This window comes from Melitaea cinxia, chromosome 3, assembly GCF_905220565.1.
Source record: "Melitaea cinxia chromosome 3, ilMelCinx1.1, whole genome shotgun sequence".
Classification (NCBI taxonomy): Eukaryota; Metazoa; Arthropoda; class Insecta; order Lepidoptera; family Nymphalidae; genus Melitaea; species Melitaea cinxia.
Genome location: NC_059396.1, coordinates 12,758,690 through 12,768,352, shown reverse-complemented (window position 1 = coordinate 12,768,352; position 9,663 = coordinate 12,758,690). Strand labels below are relative to the sequence as shown.

Sequence of the window (9,663 nt, the reverse complement as noted above, 5' to 3'; positions counted from 1 at the left end):
GGACTGCACAAACACCCAGACCACGGCAAAACACCTGTTTGGCCAATACAAATGTTTGTCATCTGTGGGGATCGAACCCGCAACCGTTAAAATATTGCTCAACTGTAAAAAAAATTCTCATCCGTAAACAAAATTTTTCTGTGATCTCGTTTTGCGCATCGCTTAATTTGTTGATTTGATTTTACCACACTCTTCTTTTTTAAATAATCAGTTAAGAAATGACCAGTGCGTCTCTTATAGGCCTAAGGACCTAAGTCATCTTTTAAAATACGCGACACGTTTCTGGGTGCTATTTTCATCTTCCGGGATAAAATCTTGTGCTTTCGGACAGGATTTCTTCGAATTCTTTCCCTTGCTGCTTTGATTGCCTTTTTCGTATGAACACTAAGTGGACGGCCAGATCTTTTTCTGTCATTTGTCATCAACAGAGGAGTTTTCATTGTACTTATCAATAGCCCGGTACACAAACATTTGACTAATACCAAGCGTATGGATAGTTTTAAAAATTGTATTTGGCTCCATACTTACTTAGTGTAATGCAATAGCTCTTCTTTCTTCTCTTTAACACCCCATTCCATTTTAATATCAAAAAATATTTTACAATTTATTGGCGCGAAAATGAGAAAACACACATGAACAATCATACAAAAATGTCATATTCAAAATTCAAATGTAATATTTTGTTTATTTTTAATTGTAACAGTATTTGCGGCCAGACTATGTTTATATATATGGAAAAAGAAGAAGAAATATACATTATTGTGCATACAAGTAAACATACACAAGTATCTAAAAAAATAAAACTAAAATTAAATATTTGGTGTCATGGGACACCAGGTGGAAACGAAGTTCCTTCGGAGAGTATAGAAGCAACACAATTTGAAAAAAAATATGTTGAATTTTATATATATTTTCTAGTTGAGCACTTTCGAATCGTCATTTTACAAATCAAAACTTTGAAAATAAATTATTATTTTTGTAAAAGTAAAGCTACCACCGATTCGGAATGTAGATTCTGCAGAGAAGAATCGGCAAGAAGCTCTGCAGTTCTCTTTAACTACATATACTACCCACATATCTTTTTACTCTTGTACGTTTTGACCGAAGTCTGAACAGTTTATGCTTCAAGTCAGACAAATTATTACAAAATTCGTTTCGCTCGCAATATGTCTGAAATTATTTACTCGTTTAGTTGGTTCCGCCCACCTCGTTTCCTATAGAAGCACGTCTATTCCAATTGCGTCGACTAGTGTACCAAGTTTTATATAAAGTGAACATGTGTAGGTTTTACTACATGTGTACTTTTTACTCTTTTAAAAAATAATATGTAACCTGTGCTTTTGTACAAAATTAGTAACATTTACCTACATTATTATGCACATAGGCAGTTTTATCGCTAGGTAAGCGATTTCTTCCAGATAACCTTGTGGTAGAGGAGATTTTAAAACAAAACATATAATTAATTAATAATATACAATTAATTTATAATTAACACGTAATTAATTTTTATGTTGATTACCCCATTTTTTTATTTGTACGTAATATTTTTACTTCGCCAAGAGAATAAAGCGTTATGAAAATATAATGAATTGTATTAAGTATTATAACAGTTGTTATACAAGCAAGTAATTGCATACGAAAATTATTTCAGGAGTCATTTATATTTACAATATCTATCTATGATCTCAGAATTAACATTCATTTCATTTTCTGAGTATCATCGTGGCGTTCGTGAATCACTAAATGGATTATTATTATTATTTTTTTTAGCATGGTTGAGTGCTTGGATTTGAAAATAGGTCAAACTTAGCTTTCATGAGACTGAGCAAGTTTTAATGTGGATGCATGCATATAAAAATATTCAAATTAATGAATAATTTTCTAGTTGATTTAAATAAAAAAACACTTGTTTTACTAAAATTGTTTTTAAACTTATATTTTTGAATTATCTTAAAACGTTTGAAATATTGAGGTGTTGTTAGATTTTTTTCGGTGGATTATATTTAAGTTTAAAAATGGAATATTAATCTTAATTAATACAAGTAAAAAAGATAATTTGACGGTGGCTTTGATAGCTCGCATGGAAAAATTGAGTATTATACCATGAGTGTATTATTTGTTGCAATACTATAATATATATAATATATAATAATAATATAGCTTTCAAGCGTAATAAGTTATACAGTATATAGTAGCTTATAAAGATGTATTAAATTTTCTCACAAGATAAAAGAGTTTTTTTATAAACCTAGTTATAACCTAATATAAATAAATAAATTAAAATAGTGTAATTGAAACTTTATATTTTATACACCAAAGTTTTATATCAAATCATTTTTAAGTTTTTTGAAACTACAATTATTATTCCCTAGGTATATATTTTATTGTCTTTTCCTTTTTTTTAGGATAGCTTTCATTATAATTATAACTAATACAGAATAATAATCAAAAAAAGCCAATAACAAGCTTCATCAATATATATAACAAAAATGGAACGGGTCGCTGTCTGTATATTTAAGATGTATGGGAAAAAATATTATTGGGACCTTTATTAACGTAAATAGCACTCAAAACAATGATTATCAGAATTTTTGTCTGTTTGTCTGTGTGTTTGTGCACGCTAATGTCAGAATCAACTTATCTCATTTAGACGTGGTTTTTACTAATATATGGTGGCAAGCTTAACTTAACATTGAGTTTTTGTTTCATGTTAATCAGTTCATAAATAAAAAAGTTATGTCAATTTAAAGAATCACATTGAACGTCACTATCCCACGTGGACGAAATCGCGAGCATAGCTAGTATAGAAATATATATATATATATATATATATATATATATATATATATATATATATATATTGTAATATATAAATAAAAATGAGAATGGCTTATGTTCCTTGAAGCCTACGGAAGGTTTGTAATACTAAAAAAAATTTACAATCAAATTTTGACAGAACGAAGTCTGTCCGGGCAGCTAGTATTGAATATATACATACTTTAAGCTTGAAAAAAAAATAATTGTATTGTTGTTCTCTTTTTGTCATCAACTTCAATTTCGAATTATATTTTCTTCTGAAGTAGTATACATAAGTAGGTTTTATTTTATATATTATTACCGAAGGGCCAGTTCGAACATGCCAAATAACGACAGAACTATTGTTATTACGTCGCATTCCGGTCTAAGGAAGGGACAATAAAGGGGTGCTTATCGTTTACTGGATGCCTAAATTTTATAGTTAGATGAAATTTGTATTCACTTTACCATTTCTATAATATGGGTTTTTGTGTATAGGTATATGTCTAAAGATCTTAATGTTAATAGTAATAAACGTTATCGAAAGAAGGCATAGCACGATTTATCCTGTACAAATCTGGATCAGCTCAATTCGGTACCTCAACCTTACAGAATATCACAGCTACAGTATTATTACTGCTCTCATGTAGTGTTGTGTTCCTGTTGTGAGTAAGAAAGTAGCCAGAACTTCTGGGAAAGGTAAGGGGTAGGGTTGGCAGCGCGCTTGCGATGCTTCTGGTGTTTCAGACGTCTATAGGCTTCGATAACCGCTTAACATCAGATAAGCTGTATGCTTGTTGTTGACCTAGTTATATAAAAAAAAGTTGCCATCATTTCATTTCCGCTTTTGTCTTGATCGATTAAATATAAATTAACCAAAACCGCCGTGAAAAGGATTCTCATACACAGACTTGGCAATTACCTACAATGATAATTTTTATTATATCCGTAATATTCAAGTTCAATCAAATCCTGTTACTGTCATGATTTCACTTGATCAGAAAGACACCGGCCTAGATGTGTATTGTTTTGTTATGAGCCAAATACATTAATTTGATTTAAGTTATTGATGTTTCAAGGTTTAATCACGAGCTAAGGATGTATATATGCGAAAATTATTAGGCTTTTCTTGACGGAGATCACATTAAGGACGAGTTATGATCGGATTTATAGTGTGGGTTAGCGCTCATATCCGTGATTATAAAGTAATATTGGAGAGCATTTGTAGCTACTATACGTAAAGTTTAATATGATTATTTTTATTAAATTAAAGTATATCCTATTGATTCAGCTTATAACATTGTAACGCTGGACCTGTAAGTTCTCTTTATCCATGTAGATGTACGATAAGGAAGAAAGTTTATCTTAAAATATCTAAATTGAGTTTTGTTTAAGCAACTTTATTAAAACTCCTATATCTCTATTAGTAATTATGCGAATGAAATGATAGTGAACGAGCGATGAAAATAAAAATGAAATTTACATTACTATTTTTTAATTACGTTTCATGATACCCATGAAACCTTTGTTTTAAATGATTTTAAAAACTGCTACAAAATCTGCTTAAAAGTGATGTGACTACAGACAAATTCAAATCACGATCCAGTAAACATATGTACAATGTGCATATTGATTCTGTTATTAACATCGAACAGACGGCATGAAGCTCACTACTACAATATGTAATACACAGTTTACCCTAAATGTATTACCATTATACATTACCAACTTAACGGATTAAACTCTACGAAGAAGTCAAATAAAACGCTTATGGGCGATTACAGAACAATAAAATGTATTATTAAAAAGTTGAAATTGATACTACAGTAATACATAGAATATTTATTAAAGAAGAGGGTCGATTGTGTTTATTCGGTGGCTGTGGGTACGATGCTCCCTTGTTTTGCACCCAAATTAACTAACTACGCTAAACAAAGGCCGTTACGTCTCTGCAATTAACAATTATGACGTGAAATTACTTTATTTAGAGGTTTCTGACTTACCTTTTGTTTAACAAAAATGTAATTAGGCATTTATTTAATTTTTTACAATATAGATTACTAACAGCAAAGATAAATGAGTGAATGTACACTGGTCATTAAGCGTCAGAAACATGGACTGCTATATTTTTGAAAAACTTCAGAAATATAGCATATGAGATATACATCTCATTTATTAAAAAAAAATAGTCGTAATTCATAATTCAAGTGCTAAAGTTATAAATATAAAAGACAGCAACAAAACTTTAACAGAAAACTAAGAATTAATACTTATATCGTTCAAGAAATATATCTTATTGAGCATCAAATGAAACAATATTGTACACAAATATTTACATAGTAGGTATTATAAAAATGCCTGCTTATAATTGTGTGGGTAGAAAAGCTGCTTACACGACTGCCATTTTATTGCCTTACCTTGTAAGTGGAAAGGGAGTTTTATTTAACCAAGAAAAAGGATATTCTTAATAAATGGATGAGCTCTTGGAAGCCGGCTCTAAGCAAAAAATCAATTCGCTGGCAGCTAGCCATGTGTAATACTCGCTGTGATAGTGCTACTTCATTTAGTTCAGCTCGCTATTGCGACTTTTAGTAATTGACGACGCAGTAAACTCGGTTTCTTTTCCTTATTTTTTTCTTTATCCTACGTTTTCGTGTATGTTTTTTTTTGAAAAAAAAAACAATATCATTGTCATTACGAATAAATACACTCATACTTAACTATGTTGTAAAGTAATTATGATTCTTCCTTAATAAATATAATTATTATTATTTTCTTATCAATATATTTAGCACTATTCTTTAATATGAATCAATTGTGTCACGGTTAAATTTCCCATAAAAACTAAAAAAGGTTCGCCTAATTTTTTTTCGGTTTACTTATATATAAATAATGCGTTTAGATAAGTTAATTATTAGAAAATTAGTCTTCTGAGTGCAATTGTGTTTCTTTTTCATATTATTTTATTTATTTACACCTCTTTAATCCCTGATTTTATAATATATAGAAGCACCTCATTAAATTGATTTTTGTAACGTGAAAGTTATACCCATATATTTTTCAATTTACACTTTTAATTCTTTAATTGTGATATTCGAAGAGTTGCGAGATTTTGTAACGAACAATAATTGTAAAAATATTTAAAGGTTGTTTAATTTAGTAATATTCTTTCTAAGATTATTAAATGTACACAATGATAATAACAATTGTTATTATTATTAGACATATTAAATGCGGACTTCAGGAGGAATCAGACGAAGAATATTTTAGTATAAATGCACGTAGCATACCGGACTGAAACCTGGAGTAGCACCACTGAATTTTCAAGTACTTAATAAAATTTTAAAAATTTATCTCGGGCGCGGCGTTGAAGTGAAATATAACGAATATCTGCATGATAGGTATATCCGAAGACCTTTGATAAAGTAAGTGACGAATTAAGATTCAAGCCTTATTTAGGTTGAAAAATATATTTTAATCCAAAATAACCTATATCTACTTAGAGATTTTTGGCCCGTAACAACACTATATACAGTCTAGTATAGAAATTGCTAGGTGTACACTTTATTATAGTAACTAGTGGTCGCCCAGTGGTCGAAATCCGACTATAATGAGTTTAAATTATAAGCTTGAACATAATTAAGGTTCTGCTGTCAAAGACTTCTATACTTCTGCAATAATAAACAAAAAAGTATAGGTATATGCATCGGTGTCAAATACATGGTAGTGTGTGTAATGTTTTTTTTTATTGATTTAATGTATTTTTATGCATAATTTAAAAAAAAATATTAGCATTTGCACTCCTTCTCTATATAAACTATAAGTGTGCGAAATTTCATACTATTTTTCGCAATTTTCGTAAAAAGAGGTACAAAGTTTTTACTTCACGTAGGTATTAATATATATATGTACAATAAAAATACCTATAAAATTAATACATCAATTAGAAACAGTATTGACTCAACATATATTTTATTTTAGATATCCATTGTAATGGATTCTCGTAACATGTCTATTTCTAGTACACATCGTTTATCCAATGGCTTCCGAAAGCAACACGCACTACGCACTTAAAAACTAAACGTGATCGCCAACGCCATACCTGGTAAATAAAAATAAAGAGTATGGAATTAGAATTAAGAGATACATCTTGGTCTTCATTTATAAATATAAATAAAACCCTGCTGTGCTAAGATGAAGTCACATAAAACTGAATATTTTTAATTATTAAGCCTATACTGCCGAAAAACAAGTAATTAAGAGTAATTAGAGACCCAACTCAAATTTATTTATTTTTATTACTTGTTATTATGGCAGCCGTAGCACAAACTCTGTGTTATTTTAAGTGCTTACCTTGGTTATAAAAGCATCGAACACACAGATAGGCAAATGACCGGATAGTGGAGTCATAATAATATTTTTGGTAGGTTGTTTTTAAATTATTATAAGCAATATAAGAATTTTTTTCTTAAACGTTATACATATTTCCAACTAGCTGTGCTCGCGATTTCGTCCGCGTGGGATAGTGACTTTACATGTTCAACGTGATTCTTTAAAACGGCATAACTTTTTTATTTATTAACCGATATGAAACAAACACTAAATCTTAAACTAAGCTTGCCAAAATATTAATATATATAAACTAAATCTGATAAGCCAAACGGCTGAGATTAGAAAGCACAAACGCACAGACAAACAGACAAAAATTCTGACATAAAGACAGTTGATAAAGGTCCCAATAATATTTTTTCTGTTGTTTTCTGTGGCTACGGCACTGTGCTGTGTGGCTACGGCACTAAAGAATTTAGCCACCCCCTCTCTTCCCGTGGGTGTCGTAAGAGGCGACTAAGGGATAACAAGGTTCCACAACCACCTTGGAACTTAAGAAGCCGACCGATGGCGGGATAACCATCCAACTGCTGGCTTTGAAATACACAGGCCGAAGACGGGCAGCAGCGTCTTCGGTGCGACAAAGCCAGTACTGCGGTCACCAACCCGCCTGCCCAGCGTGGTGACTATGGGCAAAACACATGAGTTCACGTTATTTTTGGCGTAAACTTGTGGAGGCCTATGTCCAGCAGTGGACTGTATAGGCTGTAATGATCTTAAATGTACAGACAGTAACACGTTACATTTTTATTATATGTATTGATTAAGAAAATGAAACAACCTTATCTTGACCCCGACTAGCTTTATAAAATATTTCCGAATCCTGTCAAAAAATATTTGCATTAAATTGTTTAAGCTTGCAGTGAGGTTTAGGAAGGATTTTAAAAAATAAGATACTCAAAATGTGCTGTCTACTTTTAAATTAAATTGTTTAGTATTTAAAAACGTGGTCATTACTGCTTATTATACATTAAGCAGCTAACAATGAGTTACTATCTATCTTATGTTACTATGTACCTTATGTAGCTCTTATTTTAAAGCCAATAATGTTTTTTCATCTCACCATAGCCTCATATTTAAATTAATTTTATTATTTCGTATCATATTACATTTCTTATTTATTTTGTTTACCGTGAAAGCAATTTAAATGGTACTACAATACAGCACGCTACAGAGCTATTAGATTTTACGCAGCAAGCTTATTACATTTTTTTTATAAAGGTTCTATTCATGTGAGTGTACTACTGAACGACGCGTTTGTTACATTATTGACTTTGTATTTTTTGTAACAATAATTTCAGTGCTATATATTTATAAAACTAATTATTATTTACATATGATGTTACTAGCTGACCTGGCGAACTTCGTATCACCTTATTTTTTCCTGAAATATAATAATAACATAATATATCAAAATAAAATGTAGCCTATCTTTTAAGTTGGATCGAACTGCACATGGTGTGCGAATTTTATTATAATCGGTTAAGTGGTTTAGGAGTCCATTGAGGACAAACATTGTGACACGAGATTTATATATATTAAGATTATTTACAAATCATGTTCTCGAAGAAAGGTAGCAAAAATGCGTACAGCGTTTTTATTTATTAATTTATTTAATTTGATAAACAGTATTCACAATAAAATTTTAAATAAAAATACACACAGTACAAAAATTATTAATTTTATTATTCAAATAATGTGTAAAATTAAAAAAAAAAAAAACAGTGAGTGGATTGGTTCCCAATTTTATACTTACAATTTATGTTTACCATGTATTTAAATATTATTTTCTAATGTTTAGGCGAATTTCACTATTAATAAATAAAACATCTATTTCAGATTCTATTGCGGTTTATTAAGTTTTTTAAATACCCGACGTTTTGGATACTTTACAGCAACCATGGCCACGAGATGACTTCCCGTAATCCGTTGTCCCGTGAAAAAATTGTTTCATGTTTTTAAAATTTATATATTAAATGAATACGTTTTTTTCTCATTATTTATAGAAAATACGTATAGGTAAAAACACACACCTCGAACGTAACACTTGTAATTTTAATTTGCAGGAAATCATGAAGATCCCAATCGTCAATGATAACGGCAATTTAGAGTCGGATGATGTGAATGATACGTCTGAGAATACTAACAATCGAAGGTGGTTCGAATCATATAACAGAACACACAGAATATGCAATAGTGTAAAAGAAACAGATCATTTAACAGTAAACCATAACAGATGTCCCATTGACGTAGTAGATAACAGAGATACATTAAATAAACAAGAAAACAAATCGGAATCAAATATTTGTAACAGACAATATCGATTAAACCATAAGACAAGAGATTTTTTACTTATTGATAACAAAATCGTTAAAGAAAAGAAAGACTCACGTTGGCGAGGGAATTGTGTTGGTAAATGTAATCACAACTTATTTATTGAGATCCTATTTTACAAAGTTAAGACTTATTATAATCAAA

At 30.2% G+C, this 9,663-nt stretch overlaps 1 long non-coding RNA gene across 1 annotated transcript; it reads right to left on the bottom strand.

The window, feature by feature from the left end:
• Positions 1-6,751: 6,751 nt before the first annotated feature.
• LOC123669512 lies at positions 6,752-7,193 on the bottom strand. The gene is made up of 2 exons (XR_006745764.1): positions 7,150-7,193; positions 6,752-6,898 (listed from the first exon to the last, which is right to left on the bottom strand). It is a non-coding gene; the product is annotated as an uncharacterized LOC123669512 (long non-coding RNA).
• Positions 7,194-9,663: the final 2,470 nt, after the last annotated feature.